General features: G+C 39.6%; 1 protein-coding gene across 7 annotated transcripts in view; it reads right to left on the bottom strand.

Moving 5' to 3' along the window:
• The window catches only part of CACNA1A (calcium voltage-gated channel subunit alpha1 A), a 338162-nt gene that overhangs the window by 247296 nt on the left and 72449 nt on the right, over nucleotides 1-18417 (bottom strand). The gene's annotated exons all lie outside the window — the stretch shown is intronic.

Raw genomic sequence — 18417 nt, forward strand, 5'->3', positions numbered from 1 at the left:
GCAAAACTATGGAGGCAGTAAAAAGATCAGTGGTTGTCAGGGGTTAGGGTAGAGGGAGGGATGAGTAGGCAGAGCACAGGGGGTTTTTAGGGCAGTAAAATTACTCTGTATGAGACTGTAATGGTGGATACATGTCATTATACATTTGTCCAAATCATAGAATGTACAACACCAAGAGTGAACCCTAATGTAAACTATGGACTTTGGTTGTAATGTGTCCATGTAGGTTCATCAGTTGTAACCAATTCACCACTCTGAAAGGGATGTTGACAATGGAGAGGCTATGCATGTGTTGGGACAGGTACACTTGTTAAAACTGAGAAACCAACATTGGTACAATGAACTAAACTGCACACTTTTTTCAGATTTCACTGGTTTTCCCACTAATATCCTTTTGTTTCAGGATCCCATCCAGGATACTACATTCTTTTGAGTCATCTTTTCTCCGTAGTCCCTCTGGTCTATGACAGTTTCTTTTCTTGTTTCTCACAATTTTGATAATTTTTAGGAATACTGGTCAGGTATTTTTTAGAATGTTTCTCAATTTCGGTTTGCCTGCTGTATTCTCATGATTAGAATATGATGATGGATTTGGGGGAAGAAGACCACAGAGGTGAAATGCCATCCTCATTGCATCATATCAGCAAGCCATGACATCCATATGACTTATCACTATGATGTTGACCTTGATCACTTGGTTAAAACAATGCCTACCAGCTTTCTCCACTGTCGAGTTACTATTTTTCCCTTTGTCTACTCTACTCTTTGGAAATGAGTCACTAAGCCCACCCCACACTAGTTAGGAGAGGGGAGAAGATTAAGCTCCATCTCCTGGAGGGAAGAGTATCTACATATATTCTTTTTGTTGTTGAAGTATAGTTGATTTACAGTATCGTGTTAGTTTCAGGTGTACAGCACAGTGATTCAGTTATATATATATATATATATATAACTGAATATATATATATATATGTTTCTTATATAAAAGAAGCATATATATATATATATTCTTCTTCAGATTCTTTTCCCTTACAGGTTATTACAAAATATTAAGTGTAGTTCCCTGTGCCACGCAATAGGTCCTTGTTGATTATCTATTTTATATACAGTAATGTGTATATGTTAATCCCAACCTCCTAATTTATCCCTCCCTCCTACCTTCCTTTCCCCTTTGGTAACCATAATTTTGTTTTCTATGTCTGTGAGTCTGTTTCTGTTTTGGAAACAAATTCATTTGTATCTTTTCTTTAGATTCCACATATAAGTGATATCAAATGATATTTGTCGGGCTTCCCTGGTGGCGCAGTGGTTGGGAGTCCGCCTGCCAATGCAGGGGACACGGGTTCGGGCCCTGGTCTGGGGGGATCCCACATGCCGCGGAGCAACTGGGCCCGTGGCCACAACTGCTGAGCCTGTGCGTCTGGAGCCTGTGCTCTGCAGCGGGAGAGGCCGCGATGGTGAGAGGCCCGCGCACCGCGTTGAAGAGTGGCCCCTGCTCGCCGCAGCTGGAGAAAGCCCTCGCGCAGAAACGAAGACCCAACACAGCCAAAACATAAATAAATAAATTAATTAATTAATTTAAAAACAAAAACAACAAAAAAATTAAGAATTCAGAGATTGTAAATATGACAAAATTAAACTTATCACTGGATGAGGCTCTTATGATAAAAAAAAAAAAAATGATATTTGTCTTTTTCTGTCTGACTTACTTCACTTAGTATGATAACCTCTAGGTTCATCCATGTTGCTGCAAATGGCACTATGTCATTATTTTATATGACTGAGTAATATCCCATTGTATATACACACCACATCTTCTTTAGCCATTCATCTGTCAATGGGCATTTAGGTTGCTTCCATGTCTTGCCTATTGTAAACAGTGCTGCAATGAAAATTGGGGTGCATGTATCTTTTCGAATTATGGTTTTCTCTGGATATATGACCAGGAGTGGGATTGCAGTATCATGTGGTAGCTCTATATTCTTTAGAATACTTTGTAAGGGAAATTTGTCTCTTCTCCCTTATTCATTTATTCATTTATTTAATCTTTTATTTATAACAGTACAGACTCATATATTTATTTTATTCTTTGGATTACCCACTCAAACTGTATTATTTATTTTGTTGCTTGAAATGTTCCCTTTGGCCATTGGGAGCTCCTTCAGACTGGTTCTTGTGTTCCTTTGATAAGCTCCCATTTTTTTTAAGCTTCCTTACTTTCTGCCACCGCAAGAGGCTCCAGGATCATCCTTCACTGCCCTGCCCTAGAATTAGCCATTTCTCCGAGGATTCCTGGTTGCTTTCATTGGAGAATGGTATTTAATGATCTCAGGACTGGGTGCAATATTGCATTTTTAGTTTTTATTTTGGTGGAAGTTGTATATGCAGGCAATTTGGCAATCACCATAAAACTTACAAGAACTCTTATGGATAAAAGTGCAAGGAGTAACAGATTTATATAGTTACTCCCCACGCACAATTGTTCATTTTAATGGTAAATATAGTAACTGTAGAGTGGAGTGCCCTGGTAGATAAGCAAGTGATCAAAAATAGCACACCAGTAATGGGGCAAATTGACATCACATGCCTCTTGGTATGATGTACCAAGAAGGATACAACATGACTTCGTGCCATGATTGTATCATTTGAATAAATTGAATTCCATAATGTTCAAAATAAGGGGCATTCTACAAAACAACTTGCCTATATTCTTTGAAAGTGTTAATGTCAGGAAGTTCAAATAAAGACTGAGAAACTTCTCCAGATTAAGGGAGACATGGCGACTGAACCCAACAAGGGAGCCAGAATCTTCTTTTGCTATAAAGGATGTTATTGGGACAGTTGGTGACATCTGAGTAAGGTCTGTAGATTAGATAATAATAGGTACCAATGCTAATTTCCTGATTTTGACCGTTGTGCTGTGTTATATAAGAAAATGCCCTTCAGAAAACATTGAAGTATATAAGGTTAAAGGGCCATCATATCTATAAATTATTCTCAATGGTTCAAGGGTGGTGGGTAGACAGAGAATAAAGTGGAAGTAGTAAATGTTAACATTTGGAGAACCTGGATGAAGAATATACAGGAACTCTTAGTTCTGTTCTTACAACACTTTGGTAAGTCTGAAATTTTGTCAAAATAAAAAGTTAAAATATCACCTCACACCGGTCAGAATGGCCATCATCAAAAAACCTACAAACAATAAATGCTGGAGAGGGTGTGGAGAAAAGGGAACACTCTTGCACTGTTGGTGGGAATGTAAATTGATACAGCCACTATGGAGAACAGTATGGAGGTTCCTTAAAAAACTAAAAATAGAACTACCGTATGACCCAGCAATCCCACTACTGGGCATATACCCTGAGAAAACCACAATTCAAAAAGAGTCATGTACCACAATGTTCATTCCAGCTCTATTTACAATAGCCAGGACTTGGAAGCAACCTAAGTGTCCATCATCGGATGAATGGATAAAGAAGATGTGGCACATATATACAATGGAATATTACTCAGCCATAAAAAGAAATGAAATGGAGTTATTTGTAGTGAGGTGGATGGAGTTAGAGTCTGTCATACAGAGTGAAGTCAGAAAGAGAAAAACAAATACAGTATGCTAACACATATATATGGAATCTAAGGGGAAAAAAAAAAAAAAGGTCATGAAGAACCTAGTGGCAAGACGGGAATAAAGACACAGACCTACTAGAGAATGGACTTGAGGATATGGGGAGGGGGAGGGGTAAGATGTGACAAAGAGAGAGTGGCATGGACATATACACACTACCAAACGTAAAATAGATAGCTAGTGGGAAGCAACTGCATAGCACAGGGAGATCAGCTCTGTGCTTTGTGACCACCTAGAGGGGTGGGATACGGAGGGTGGGAGGGAGAGAGATGCAAGAGGGAAGAGATATGGGAACATATGTATATGTATAACTGATTCACTTTGTTATAAAGCAGAAGCTAACACACCATTGTAAAGCAATTATACTCCAATAAAGATGTTAAAAAAAAATTTTTAAAAATACTAAATGTAAAAAAAAAATGTTAAAATAAATAAACAAGTGGCTACAAAAAGTTACATATATACAAGTTTCACTCATTCCTTCATTTTGTTGAGCACCTGCTATATGCCAAGTGATTTTTCCGAGCACAGAACAAGACAGACAAAAATTCCTACTGTTGTGGAGCTGGGTGGAAACAGGAAAAAAATGGAATACAGACGGAAATGCATAGTTTGTCAGATGGTGTTAAGTGCTAAGGAGAAGAACAAAGCAGGAGAGGGGACTAGAGAGTGCAACCACTAGGAATTAAGAGTTAAATAGATCTTTGGGGCGTGTTATACAAAGCAGTGCAGACAATACACACTATTAGCTTTCAATAAAAACGTGTCAATTAAATATCACTTAAATTCTGATCTCTAAATGTAGAAGGCAGCTTCTGACAAGGCCTCCAATGATTCTTGCCTTTTGGTGTTCACACCCTTGTGTAATGCCTTCCCCTTGAAAGTGGGTGAGACCTAGTAACTCACCTTTTAAAAATCTTTGCCTTTTTAAAAATTTAAAAAAATTTTAATACAATTTTTAAATGTTACTTTCCATTTACAGTTATTACAAAATAGTGGTTATTTTCCCCGTGTTGTACAATACATCCTTGAGCCTATCTTACACCCAATAGTTTGTACCTCTCACTCCCCCACCCCTATATTGCCCCTCCCTCCTCCCAACTGGTAACCACTAGTTTGTTCCACTATATCTGTGAACCTAGTAACTCACTTTTTTAAAAAATTGTATTGAAGTATAGTTGATTTAAATTTATTTATTTATTTATTTGGCTGCGTTGGGTCTTCGTTGCTGCATGCAGGCTTTCTCTAGTTGCTGTGAGTGGGGGGCTACTCTTCGTTGTGGTGCATGGGCTTCCCACTGCAGTAGCTTCTCTTGCTGTGGAGCACGGGCTCTAGGCACACAGGCTTCAGTAGTTGTGGCACACGGGCCCAGTAGTTGTGGCTCTCAGTCTAGAGTGCAGGCTGAGTAGTTGTGGTGCATGGGCTTAGTTGCTCCACGGCATGTGGGATCTTCCCGGACCAGGGCTTGAACCCGTGTCCCCTGCATTGGCAGGCGGATTCTTAACCACTGCGCCACCAGGGAAGTCCATGACTCATTTTAATGAATAAAAGATGAAAGAGTGATGGGATGGCACTTTTGAGATCAAGTTACAAAAAGACTGGCTTGCACATTGCATGCCCTCTCTATCTCTCTCTTTATTGCTTACTCTGAGGAAAGCCAGGTTCCATGTTGTGAGCTGCCTTATGGAGAGTCCCACGTGGCAAAGAACCAAGAACAGCCTCCAAGAAACATCTAGTGAGGAACAGAGACCCTCAGCCCTACAGCCCATGAGAAACTGAATTCTTCCAACAGTTACATGTTTAAGCTTGGAAGGGAACTCTTCCACAGTTAAGCCTTCAGATGAGAATGAAGTCCCCATTGACACCTTGTTGGCAGCCTCATGAGAGACCCTGAAACAGAGGACCCAAGTAAGCTGCACCCTGGTTCCTGCCCCACAGAAACTATAGGTAATAAATGATTGCTTTTAAAGCTGCTAAGTTTTGGGTAATTGGTTACACAGCAAGAGGTAACTATTACATGAAGACTCCATATTTCTCCTCCTAAAATAAAATAGCTGTTTTTCTCCTTCTGGATCCCCCAAAAAGACTTATTCTCTGAGAGAGGCATTATAGATGTTCACCAAATATTTCCCTTTCTCCCTATTCAGGCACATGGTAAGATGGCATTCCCTGGTCCCCTTGTGTTTGCTGAGGCCATGTGACTAGTTCTGGCCAATGAGCTCTCAGTGGGAATGAAGTGTGTGCTTCCAAGTTGGAGCATTTAGTTGTCAGTGCGAATCTCTCGAGAGCTGCAGTGACTAGCCACCTGTGACTATTATAATTAAACAAAATTGAAAACCTGGTCCATAGTTGTACAAGCCACATTTCTAGAACTCAAAAGCCACATGAGTCTAGCGGCCACCTTATGAGACAGCACAAATCAAGAACATTTCCATCACCCTCCTACATTGTTGGTGGGAATGTAAATTGGTACAACCACTATGGAAAACACTATGGAGGTTCCTTTAAAAACTAAAAATAGAGCTACCATATGATCCAGCAACCCCACTCCTGGGCATATATGCAGAAAAGAGGAAAACTCTAATTTGAAAAGATACATGCACCCCAATGTTCATGGCAGCACTATTTACAATAGCTAAGACATGGAAACAACCAAAGTGCCCAACAACAAACAACTGGTTTAAGAAGATCTGGTGTATATACATACCATGGAATGTTACTCGGCCATAAAAAGAGTGAAATATTGCCATTTCCAGCAACATGGATGGACCTAGAGATTATCATACTAAGTGAAGTAAGTCAGGCAGAAGAAGACAAATACTGTATGATATCACCTGTATGCGGACTCTAAAAAATAATACAAATGAATCTATATACAAAACAGAAACAGACTCACAGACATAGAAAACAAACTTATGGTTACCAAAGGGGAAAGGGAGGCGGGGAGGGATAAATTAAGAGTTTGGGATTGACAGATACAAACTACTCCACATAAAATAGATAAGCAATAAGGATTTACTGTATGAACAGAGGGAACTATATTCAATAACTTGTAATAACCTAGAATGGAAAATAATCTGAAAAATATATATATATATAAAACTGAATCATTTTGCTGTACACCTGAAACGAACACAATATTGTAAATTAACTACACTTCAATTAAAAAAGAACATTTGCATCTTCTGGAAAGTTCTATTGGACAGCTTTGCTCTGGAGCATTCTTTTGCACAGGAGCAAGCAGAGCTTCGGATGGTGACTACTCTTTAAGGTTGGGCCCCAGAGTGAGGATAATGTGGAGCACAGCCCCAGTTTGAACTGTGAGGTTGTGCTGGGTGAGTAAGGAAGCAACATCTCTCATTTTAAAGCCACGGGACTTGGGGGTTGTAATCTGTAGCATGCCATTCACAGATTTCAGCAAATCTCTTTATTGGCCTCTGCCTTAAAATGACTGTAGCTATAATTCTGATGCCCACTCCTTAACCCAATTACCCTTTCGAGGACTTCTGACCTCTAAAATGAAAAGAGAATAATTTTCTGTTGTTGTAAGCTACCTAGTTTGTAGTAATTTAAAAAAATTTTTTTATTGAAGTATAGTTGATTTACAATGTTGTGTTAGTTTCAGGTGTACAGAAAAGTGATTCAGATATATATATGTGTGTCTGTATATGTATATATGTATATATATACATACATATATATTCTTTTTCAGATTTTTTCCATTATAGGTTATTATAAGATATTGAGTAGAGTAACCTGTACTCTACTCAACAAGTAGGTCCTTGTTGTTTATCTATTTTATATATAGTAGTGTGAATATGTTAATCCCAAACTCTTACTTTATCCCTCTCCCCCTTTCCCTTTAGGCAACCATAAGTTCTACATCTGTGAGCATTTGACAAGTGTTTATTGAGCATCTATGCTCAATATGAGGCCTTACCCCAGGCACTGGGGATGGATACAGCCATGAATAGAACAAATAAGAAACTCATGTTTTAGGGCAGAGAAACCAGAAAAAAAGAGTGAGCTTGGATAGATCTAGCATATGTCAGGTAGAGATAGTTTTTATAAGAAAAATGGAGCAGGCATTGGGCCAGCTAGAAGAGGAGGGGGAGTTATTTTGGGAAGACCTCTCTGAGACGGTGACATTGATGGAGAGACTCAAGGAAAGAAAGGAACAGAGATGCAGATATCAGAGGGAGGAATGTTGCAGACTGAGGAAACATCAACAGCAAAGGCTTGTGAAGACAGCCTGGTGTGTTCAAAGGCCAGCAAAGAGGCTCATGTGGCAGGAGTGAAGGGAGTGAGAGTGGATGAGATAAGGGAGGTTTCGGGGATGACAGGGCTGTCATCCCCTGTAAGGGCTTTATTGTTTTAAAATGTAGGTTTTATTATTTTTCAGGGGTGGTGAGGCCAACAGATCGAGAGACAACTGCCATTGAAAAGACAGCTTGTTTTACTCAAAGACCCCAGGAGGAGGAGCACATCTTGCCATGCAGGACCACCCAGGGAAGCACCAGGGTCAGTTGGTCAGGAAGCAGTGGGAGCAGGATGAGAAAGTGGGCAAGATCCTTTATTGTGGTTTCCTCAGAAAGGAAAAGATAAAGCAGGGTAAGCAGCCTTAGGATTGGCTGGCTTTAATAATTTTAGCAGGCTGTGGGGTGTAGGGGCTCTCCCTAGTTGGTACCTGGCCCTGGGGTGATCAGGGCAGTGGCAGAGCATATTTGCAATTAGAGCCTGGTAGAGGAGGTCGTGGAGACGCAGGCTCTGGATTGGTTGGTTTGTGTTTGAAATGTGTGCTCAAGGCTGAATCCTTTACTATCTCAAAGGATTGGCTAACCCTGGGAGAGGCAGTCCTTCAGGGTCACCCAGATGCCAAAGCATCCAACATACGTGGTTAATACATTTATCTTATGACACTTGCCAGAAAGACTTTTCCTCTTGTAAAGTCACATCATTGCCCTTAAGATGTTTTGAGTTCTGGGACCTCAAGGTCCTGCCTATCCTGTTCATTGCTCCAGCCTCAGCAACTGAGAAATGTCAAAATAGAAACCTACTGTCTTGATAAGTGAAAAGGGCAAGTTACAGAGAAGTACACAACATGAATGATCTTTATGAAAGAGACAGAATGCATGAAAATATAAAAGTGTTCGTTCATGTCTTTAAGAAGAAACAAAGGATAAACCAGAGACCAATACAAATGACTTCCCAATAGGGAAAAAGAGAGAATGGAGCTGGAGGAAGAACCGAGGGGAAATCTGATCCTAACACCTGGTTAGAATCAGAGCAGAATTATTTCCCTGGAAAATGTGGACTTATTCCTTTTATTTTCTTCTGTTTTCCCCAATGACTAAAAAAGAGCAGGAAACACACAGACACACACACACACAACAGAGAATGTGGTAAGAGTTAAGCTTAGTGACAACACGAATGGAAACACACACACGTGTTCGCGAGGTTACACGTAAATATATGCATACATCTGTGATGTCCTTCCATAGCTGTTCTGCTTTTCTGTCACTGAGACGACAACAGCTAAATAATCTCATGTCCCATATGGCACCCCGACTGTCACAAAGTTAACGCACTTAAAGTTAAGGAGAGTTTGTGAAAAAAATAAAAACCTTTTGAATTATGAGAAGGTAGGTGTGTCATGGGTGTGCCTGGCACTGCCCAGCCTTGATCTGGCCACCTCAGTGCCTACAGGACTGGCTTCCCACTGCCAGCCCTCAGGGGGCTTTCTCTAGCCACCAGAGTGTCGACTCGACAGGCTGGGATGCTAGGAAATGAGTGCTCCTGGGAACACTTCAACCTGTGATTGATGGAAGTTGGTGGATAAATACCCCAGCTCCCTTGGTCCTAGGGTGTGGGAACTCTGAACAATGTGCTCTCTGCTGCCCCCCGGAGGTCTCCACCGGTACTGAGTCCCAGTTGTTCACTATGGTAACTTGCCTGAGGGCACATCCATTACTGGTTGGTTCTTCCTTTCCCCGCTCCTCTGCCAGTGTGTCCTGGGATCTCCACCCCAAAACAATTGAATCCTTGCTTCCATATCTGCTTCTGGGGGAAACCCAAACTAAGACAATGGATTTGGACAGATTCTGTTAGCTATTTCAAAATCTTTAGGCAGAAAGAAGATCCTCCCTCCCTCCCTCCCTTCCTTCCTTCTTTCCTTCTCCTCCTCCTCCTCTCCTTCTCCTTCTCCTTCTCCTTTTCCTTCTCCTTCTTCTTCTTCCTTTCTCCTCCCTTCTCTTCTCTTCTCTTCTCTTCTCTCTCTCTCCTCTTCCTTCTTCAAAACAGAGTCTAAAGGGGCTTGTACAATAAAAGTTGAATATAAATCAGGTACCCCAAATATATGTGCTATCTCAGCCTCATTGTGTAATAGAAAAAAAACGCAGAACTACTTGTCAAAAGATTTGGACTCACACTCTTCAAATGTAGCCACAAGCCTCATGTGACCACTGAGTGCTTGCAATGTGACTGGTCCAAATTGAGATGTAAGTATTAAAATACAGGGCTTCCCTGGTGGCGCAGTGGTTGAGAATCTGCCTGCCAATGCAGGGGACACGGGTTCGAGCCCTGGTCTGGGAAGATCCCACATGCCGCGGAGCGACTAAGCCCGTGAGCCACAATTGCTGAGCCTGCGCGTCTGGAGCCTGTGCTCCGCAACGGGAGAGGCCACGATAGTGAGAGGCCCGCGCACCGCGATGAAGAGTGGCCCCCACTTGCCGCAACTAGAGAAAGCTCTCACACAGAAACGAAGACCCAACACAGCCATAAATAAATAAATAAATAAATAAAATTAAAAAATAAAATAAAATAAAATAAAATACACACCATATTTTGAAGACTTAGTACAAGAAAAATATGTGAAATAGCCAATAATTTTTATATTCATTATAGGTAGAAATGATAGCATTTCCAGTATGTTAGGTTAAATAAAATACATTATTAAAACTAACTTTACCTGTTTCTTTTTACCTCTTCTAATGTGGCTGCTGGAATGTTTAAAATTACATATGGGACCATGTCGTATTTCTACTGGACAGAGCTGGTCTAGATGATTACCCAGTTCTCTACTTCCAAGCTCCATGAATTAGGGCAAGACATTTAATCCCATGGAGATGGTTTCCTCACTTAGGAACAACACAGCAACAGTAACAAAGAGTAATAATATCACCCCTCCACACTAATGTCCAAACAATGTTCTACTGTGAGCTTGACCCATCAGTGAATCTCTCCAAGCCTCAGTCTCCTCATCTGCAAAATGGGGATGAGGGCAGTATGCACCCTATGGGATCATAAAGGGATGACACACTGTATGTGATGGGCCAGGCACAGGATAGTAGAGAATGAGTGTTGGCTGCATTGATGATAATATTTTCTGTGTGCAGATGAAATTGCATCTTGTGTCCAAAGGAAGTATTCCCTGGAAGCATCTGATGCCCCAGAAACAAGGCAGGCAGCAGGGGAGGACCCACCAGATACACAGACAAATAAAGGTAATGGAAAAGATATCCCAACAACATTCACTGGAAGGGAATAAAAGTTCCATCTAAGAATCACATGCAGAGGGAAACATGACTGTATTTGTGTTCAGGCTGCTGGAATGCATGTTGTCTCACAGAGAGACCCTAATGGATTGACTTGACATTAAGCCTCTTTCCTCGGTCTTTTTTATTCTCTTCTCCAGCATCATCCATGTCTTTTGTTGCGGAAAATGCTTTCATCCCATGCCAACAGAAATTACTTCACTCTCATACCTGAGACGCTTGCTTAAGAACATGTCTCAAAGTGTCTCGAGTTCTCAAATCAAGAAAAAACCCAAATCACCCTGTGGGGACCAGAAGCAAGGAAAAGAAGTTTAATTGGGCTCACAGATGTGTTTCAAGGCAACGTGACTGGGGTGGAGCTGTGTGGCCTTGGGCAAGTTGCTCAACCTCTCTGGCTTCAGTGTGTTCATTTGTAAAACAGGGAAATTAGAATGTTCACTTAATTGGTGGTTGTGAGGATTAAATGAGATAATCCACAGATCGTGTTAGACAGACTCAGAGCCTGGGTGTTGGTGTTGCTACCTTTCCTTGCCTCCAACCTGGAGTCATTTTTTTGTTACTGAAGAGATTCCCATCCTCACAAATAAGTCTGAGGCTTTCTTTAAAGCTTTTGATGATTTGTTTTTAAATATTTTTCAAAAGTAAAATAATTTTCATATTAAAAAAATTTTAATCCTCTATCCCAGGACTACCCCAAACACAAACATTGTGAGAATTTTGTAGTATTTCTGTCTAGTTTCTCTCCCACCCCCGTGTTTTTATTTTACATATAGAGGTAATTATAGTGCAAAGATATTTTATATATAATCGTTCCTCAACATCCGAGTATTCCCTATATTTTTTATTACCCAGATATCCACACAGTTATGAGTTTAGAGAAGCAAAAGTTGTCCTAACATAAATATATTCACAAATGAACTTCAACTTCACAATTATCCATTCTGGAGTAATACAAATATCACTTTGGAGCCCATCAGATCAATATATTTGCCAATGTTTATCTCTCAATGTTGATGGATGTTTGAAATTTAACAATACAATTCTCAATGATGCGAATCGATTGCAACATGAAAACTGGAAATCTTTGCAGAGGACAGCAGGATTCCATAAAGTCAGTGAAAGTGATGTGGGAGAACCATTTGCAGCACAGAGGACTCCACTGACAAGTGAGGAACCTGAAGAGTTAGACTGGTTAACAATGGAAAAACAGGAAACAAGCAGATAACAGTAATGCTCAAAAGAGCAAAAACTGACGAGCAAAGGATTTTAAAAGCCCTGTGGGGAAATTGATGAAGATCTTGCAAACGTATGCAAAAAATGACCCCCTGTAGGAATACATCACAAGAGCCAAAGATAAAACGAAAGATGTTCCATTCGTATAATTTTTCAGTAGGAAATTATATACATGCAAAATATCAACTTTTGACTCATTCTTTGTTAATTTGAAGAATTAGAGCATATTTGCAATTAGTACTTAAATATTGTTAAGTGGGATCTAAAAACAAACTTAGGTTTACGAAGTTGGGATTCCTTTTACCAGACAAAGTCCCAACTGGATTCCTACTTTCATTGGATTCACTCTAAGAAGATTTTTCCAGTAGTAAGTATTCTGGAATGGAGATTTCCTCTATCACTTTCTCACTTAATATCATATTACAACCATCATTTTAATGGTTACATTTACGTATTTACTTATTCCCCTTTTGCTAACTTTTAATAATGTTTCCAACTAGATGCTTTTAAAAGTAATAGGGCAGGTTCTTCTCCAGGGCCTTGGCGGCTTCCATGTCGTCCAGGGTTTCAGCCCACTCATGATGGGACAGCGTCTGCTTGTCCTGGAAGAGGGCATGTCTGACACACTGGTTTTGCATCTTCAAGAGACGCCCGGCACCCTGGCGCTTCTCTTTTGCCAACTCAAAGAAGACGTGGCTCAGGCCCTCTATAGCCATATCTTCTCAGTGAAAATAGAACAGAAAGAGTCGTGTGGCTGACAGGGTCTTGGTGCTCCAGCCGTTTGTCAGGCCTGAGCCTCTGAGGTGGGAGAGCCAAGTTCAGGACATTGGTCCACCAGAGACCTCCTGGCTCCATGTAATATCAAATGGCAAAGCTCTCCCAGAGATCCCCATCTCAATGCTAAGACGCAGCTCCACTCAACGACCAGCAAGATACAGTGCTGGACACCCTATGCCAAACAACTAGCAAGACAAGAACACAGCCCCACCCATTAGCAGGGAGGCTGCCTAAGGTCATAAATAAGGTCACAGACACCCAAAAACACACCAGTGGATGTGGTCCTGCCCACCAGAAAGACAAGATGCAGCTTCATCCACCAGAACACAGGCACCAGTCCCCTCCACCAGGAAGCCTACACAACCCACTGAACCAACCTTACCCACTGGGGGCAGACACCAAAAACAAAAGGAGCTATGAACCTGCAGCCTGTGAAAAGGAGACCCCAAACACAGTAAGTTCAGCAAAATGAGAAGACAGAGAAACACACAGCAGATGAAGGAGCAAGGTAAAAACCCACCAGACCAAACAAATGACGAGGAAATAGGCAGTCTACCTGAAAAAGAATTCAGAGTAATGATAGTAAAGATGACCCAAAATCTTGGAAACACAATGGAGAAAATACAAGAAACATTTAACAAGGACCTAGAAGAATGAAAGAGCAAACAAACAATGATGAACAACACAATAAATGAAATTAAAAATTCTCTAGAAGGAATCAATAGCAGAATAACTGAGGCAGAAGAATGGATAAGTGACCTGGAAGATAAAATAGTGGAAATAACTACTGCAGAGCAGAATAAAGAAAAAGAATGAAAAGAATTGAGGACAGTCTCAGAGACCTCTGGGACAACATTAAATGCACCAACATTCGAATTATAGAGGTCCCAGAAGAAGAATAGAAAAAGGAAGGGACTGAGAAAATATTTGAAGAGATTATAGTTGAAAACTTCCCTAATATGGGAAAGGAAAGAGTCAACCAAGTCCAGGAAGCGCAGAGTCCCATACAGGATAAGTCCAAGGAGAAACATGCCAAGACACATATTAGTCAAACTATCAAAAATTAAATACAAAGAAAAAATGTTAAAAGCAGCAAGGGAAAACAACAAATAACATACAAGGGAATCCCCATAAGGTTAACAGTTGATCGTTCAGCAGAAACTCTGCAAGCCAGAAGGGAGTGGCAGGACATATTTAAAGTGATGAAAGGGAAAAACCTACAACCAAGATTACTCTGCCCAGCAAGGATCTCATTCAGATTCGACGGAGAAATTAAAACCTTTACAGACAAACAAAAGCTAAGAGAACTCAGCACCACCAAACCAGCTTTACAACAAATGCTAAAGGAACTTCTCTAGGCAGGAAACACAAGAGAAGGAAAAAACCTACAATAACAAACACAAAACAATTAAGAAAATGGTGATAGGAGCATACATATTGATAACTACCTTAAATGTAAATGGATTAAATGCTCCAACCAAAAGATATAGACTGGCTGAATGGATACAAAAATAAGACCCATATATATGTGGTCTACAAGAGACCCACTTCAGACCCAGGGACGCATACAGACTGAAAGTGAGGGGATGGAAAAAAGATATTCCATGTAAATGGAAATCAAAAGAAAGCTGGAATAGCAATTCTCATATCAGACAAAATAGACTTTAAAATAAAGACTATTACAAGAGACAAAGAAGGACACTACATGATGATCAAAGGATCAATCCAAGAAGAAGATATAACAATTGTAAATATTTATGCACCCAACATAGGAGCACCTCAGTACATAAGGCATATCCTAACAGCCATAAAAGGGGAAATCAACAGTAACACAATCATAGTAGGGGACTTTAGCACCCCGCTTTCACCAGTGGAGAGATCATCCAAAATGAAAATAAATAAGGAAACACAAGCTTTAAATGATACATTAAACAAGATGGACTTAATTGATATTTATAGGACATTCCATCCAAAAACTACAGAATACACTTTCTTCTCAAGTGCTCGTGGAACATTCTCCAGGATAGATCATATATTGGGTCACAAATCAAGCCTTGGTAAACTTAAGAAAATTGAAATCGTATCAAGTATCTTTTCTGACCACAACGCTATGAGACTAGATATCAATTACAGGGAAAAAATATGTAAAAAATACAAACACATGGAGGCTAAACAATATGCTACTAAATAACCAAGAGATCATGAAGAAATGAAAAAATACCTACAAACAAATGACAATGAAAATACGACGACCCAAAACCTATGGGACGCAGCAAAAGCAGTTCTAAGACGGAAGTTTATAGCAATACAATCCTACCTCAAGAAACAAGAAAAATCTCAAATAAACAACCTAACCTTACACCTAAAGCAATTAGAGAGGGAAGAACAAAAATAAAACCCCAAAGTTAGCAGAAGGAAAGAAATCATAAAGATCAGATCAGAAATAAATGAAAAAGAAATGAAAGAAACAATAGCAAAGATCAATAAAACTAAAAGTTGGTTCTTTGAGAAGATAAACAAATTAATAAACCATTAGCCAGACTCATCAAGAAAAAAAGGGAGAAGATTCTATTCAAATCAATAGAATTAGAAATGAAACAGCAGAAGTAACAACTGACACTGCAGAAATACAAAGGATCATGAGAGATTACTACAAGCAACTATATGCCAATAAAATGGACAACCTGGAAGAAATGGACAAATTCTTAGAAAAGCACAACCTTCCAAGACTGAACCAGGAAGAAATAGAAAATATAAACAGACCAATCACAAGCACTGAAATTGAGACTGTGATTAAAAATCTTCCAACAAACAAAAGCCCAGGACCAGATGGCTTCACAGGCAAATTCTATCAAATATTTAGAGAAGAGCTAACACCTATCCTTCTCAAACTCTTCCAAAATATAGCAGAGGGAGGAACACTCCCAAACTCATTCTACAAGGCCACCATCACCCTGATACCAAAACCAGACAAAGATGTCACAAAGGAAGAAAACTACAGGCCACTATCACTGATGAACATAGATGCAAAAATCCTCAATAAAACACTAGCAAACAGAATCCAACAGCACATTAAAAGGATTATACACCATGATCACGTGGGGTTTATCCCAGGAATGCAAGGATTGTTCAATATACGCAAATCAATCAATGTGATACACCATATTAACAAATTGAAGGATAAAACCATATGATCATCTCAATAGATGCAGAAAAAGCTTTCGACAAAATTCAACACCCATTTATGATAAAAACCCTCCAGAAAGTAGGCAGAGAGGGAACTTACCTCAACATAATAAAGGCCATATATGACAAACCCACAACAAACATCGTTCTCAATGGTGAAAAACTGAAACCATTTCCACTAAGATCAGGAACAAGACAAGGTTGCCCACCTTGTGGGTGTCTCACCACTATTATTCAACATAGTTTTGGAAGTTTTAGCCACAGCAATCAGAGAAGAAAAAGAAAAAAAAAGGAATCCAAATCGGAAAAGAAGAAGTAAAGCTGTCACTGTTTGCAGACGACATGATACTAAACATAGAGAATCCTAAAGATGCTACCAGAAAACTACTAGAGCTAATCAATGAATTTGGTAGAGTAGCAGGATACAAAATTAATGCACAGAAATCTCTTGCATTCCTATACACTAATGATGAAAAATCTGAAAGAGAAATTAAGGAAACACTCCCATTTACCATTGCAACAAAAAGAATAAAATACCTAGGAATAAACCTACCTAAGGAGACAAAAGACCTGTATGCAGAAAACTATAAGACACTGATGAAAGAAATTAAAGATGATACAAACAGATGGAGAGATATACTATGTTCTTGGATTGGAAGAATCAACATTGTGAAAATGACTATACTACCCAAAGCAATCTACAGATTCAATGCAATCCCTATCAAACTACCAATGGCGTTTTTCACAGAACTAGAACAAAAAATTTCACAATCTGTATGGAAACACAAAAGACCCCGAATAGACAAAGCAATCTTGCGAAAGAAAAACGGAGCTGGAGCAATCAGGCTCTGGGTTTCAGACCATACTACAAAGCTACAGTAATCAAGACAGTATGGTACTGGCACAAAAACAGAAATATAGATCAATGGAACAGGGTAGGAAGCCCAGAGATAAACCCACGCACATATGGTCACCTTGTTTTTGATAAAGGAGGCAAGAATATACAATGGAGAAAAGACAGCACTTTAAATAAGTGGTGCTGGGAAACCTGGACAGCTACACATAAAAGAATGAAATTAGAACACACTCCCTAACACCATACACAAAAATAAACTCAGAATGGATTAAAGACCTAAATGTAGGCCAGACACTATCAAACTCTTAGAGGAAAACATAGGCAGAACACTCTATGACATAAATCACAGTAAGATCCTTTTTGACCCACCTCCTAGAGAAATGGAAATAAAAACAAAAATAAACAAATGGGACCTAATGAAACTTAAAAGCTTTTGCACAGCAAAGGAAACCATAAACAAGACGAAAAGACAACCCTCAGAATGGGAGAAAATATTTGCAAATGAAGCAACTGATAAAAGATTAATCTCCAAAATATACAAGCAGCTCATGCAGCTCAATATCAAAAGAACAACCAACCCAATCCAGAAATGGGCAGAAGACCTAAATAGACATTTCTCCAAAGAAGATATACAGATTGCCAACAAACACATGAAAGAATGCTCAACATCATTAATCATTAGAGAAATGCAAATCAAAACTACAATGCGATATTATCTCACACTAGTAGAATGGCCATCAGCAAAAAATCTACAAACAATAAATGCTGGAGAGGGTGTGAAGAAAAGCAAACCCTCATACACTGTTGGTGGGAATGTAAATTGATACAGCCACTATGGAGAACAGTATGGAGGTTCCTTAAAAAACTAAAAATAGAACTACCGTATGACCCAGCAATCCCGCTACTGGGCATATACCCTGAGAAAACCACAATTCAAAAAGAGTCATGTACCACAATGTTCATTCCAGCTCTATTTACAATAGCCAGGACTTGGAAGCAACCTAAGTGTCCATAGACAGATGAATGGATAAAGAAGATGTGGCACATATATACAATGGAATATTACTCAGCCATAAAAAGAAACGAAATGGAGTTATTTGTAGTGAGGTGGATGGACCTAGAGTCTGTCATACAGAGTGAAGTAAGTCAGAAAGAGAAAAAGAAATACCGTATGCTAACACATATAT

The sequence above is a fragment of the Balaenoptera borealis genome, assembly GCF_965194805.1.
Source record: "Balaenoptera borealis genome assembly, chromosome: 2".
NCBI lineage: Eukaryota > Metazoa > Chordata > Mammalia > Artiodactyla > Balaenopteridae > Balaenoptera > Balaenoptera borealis.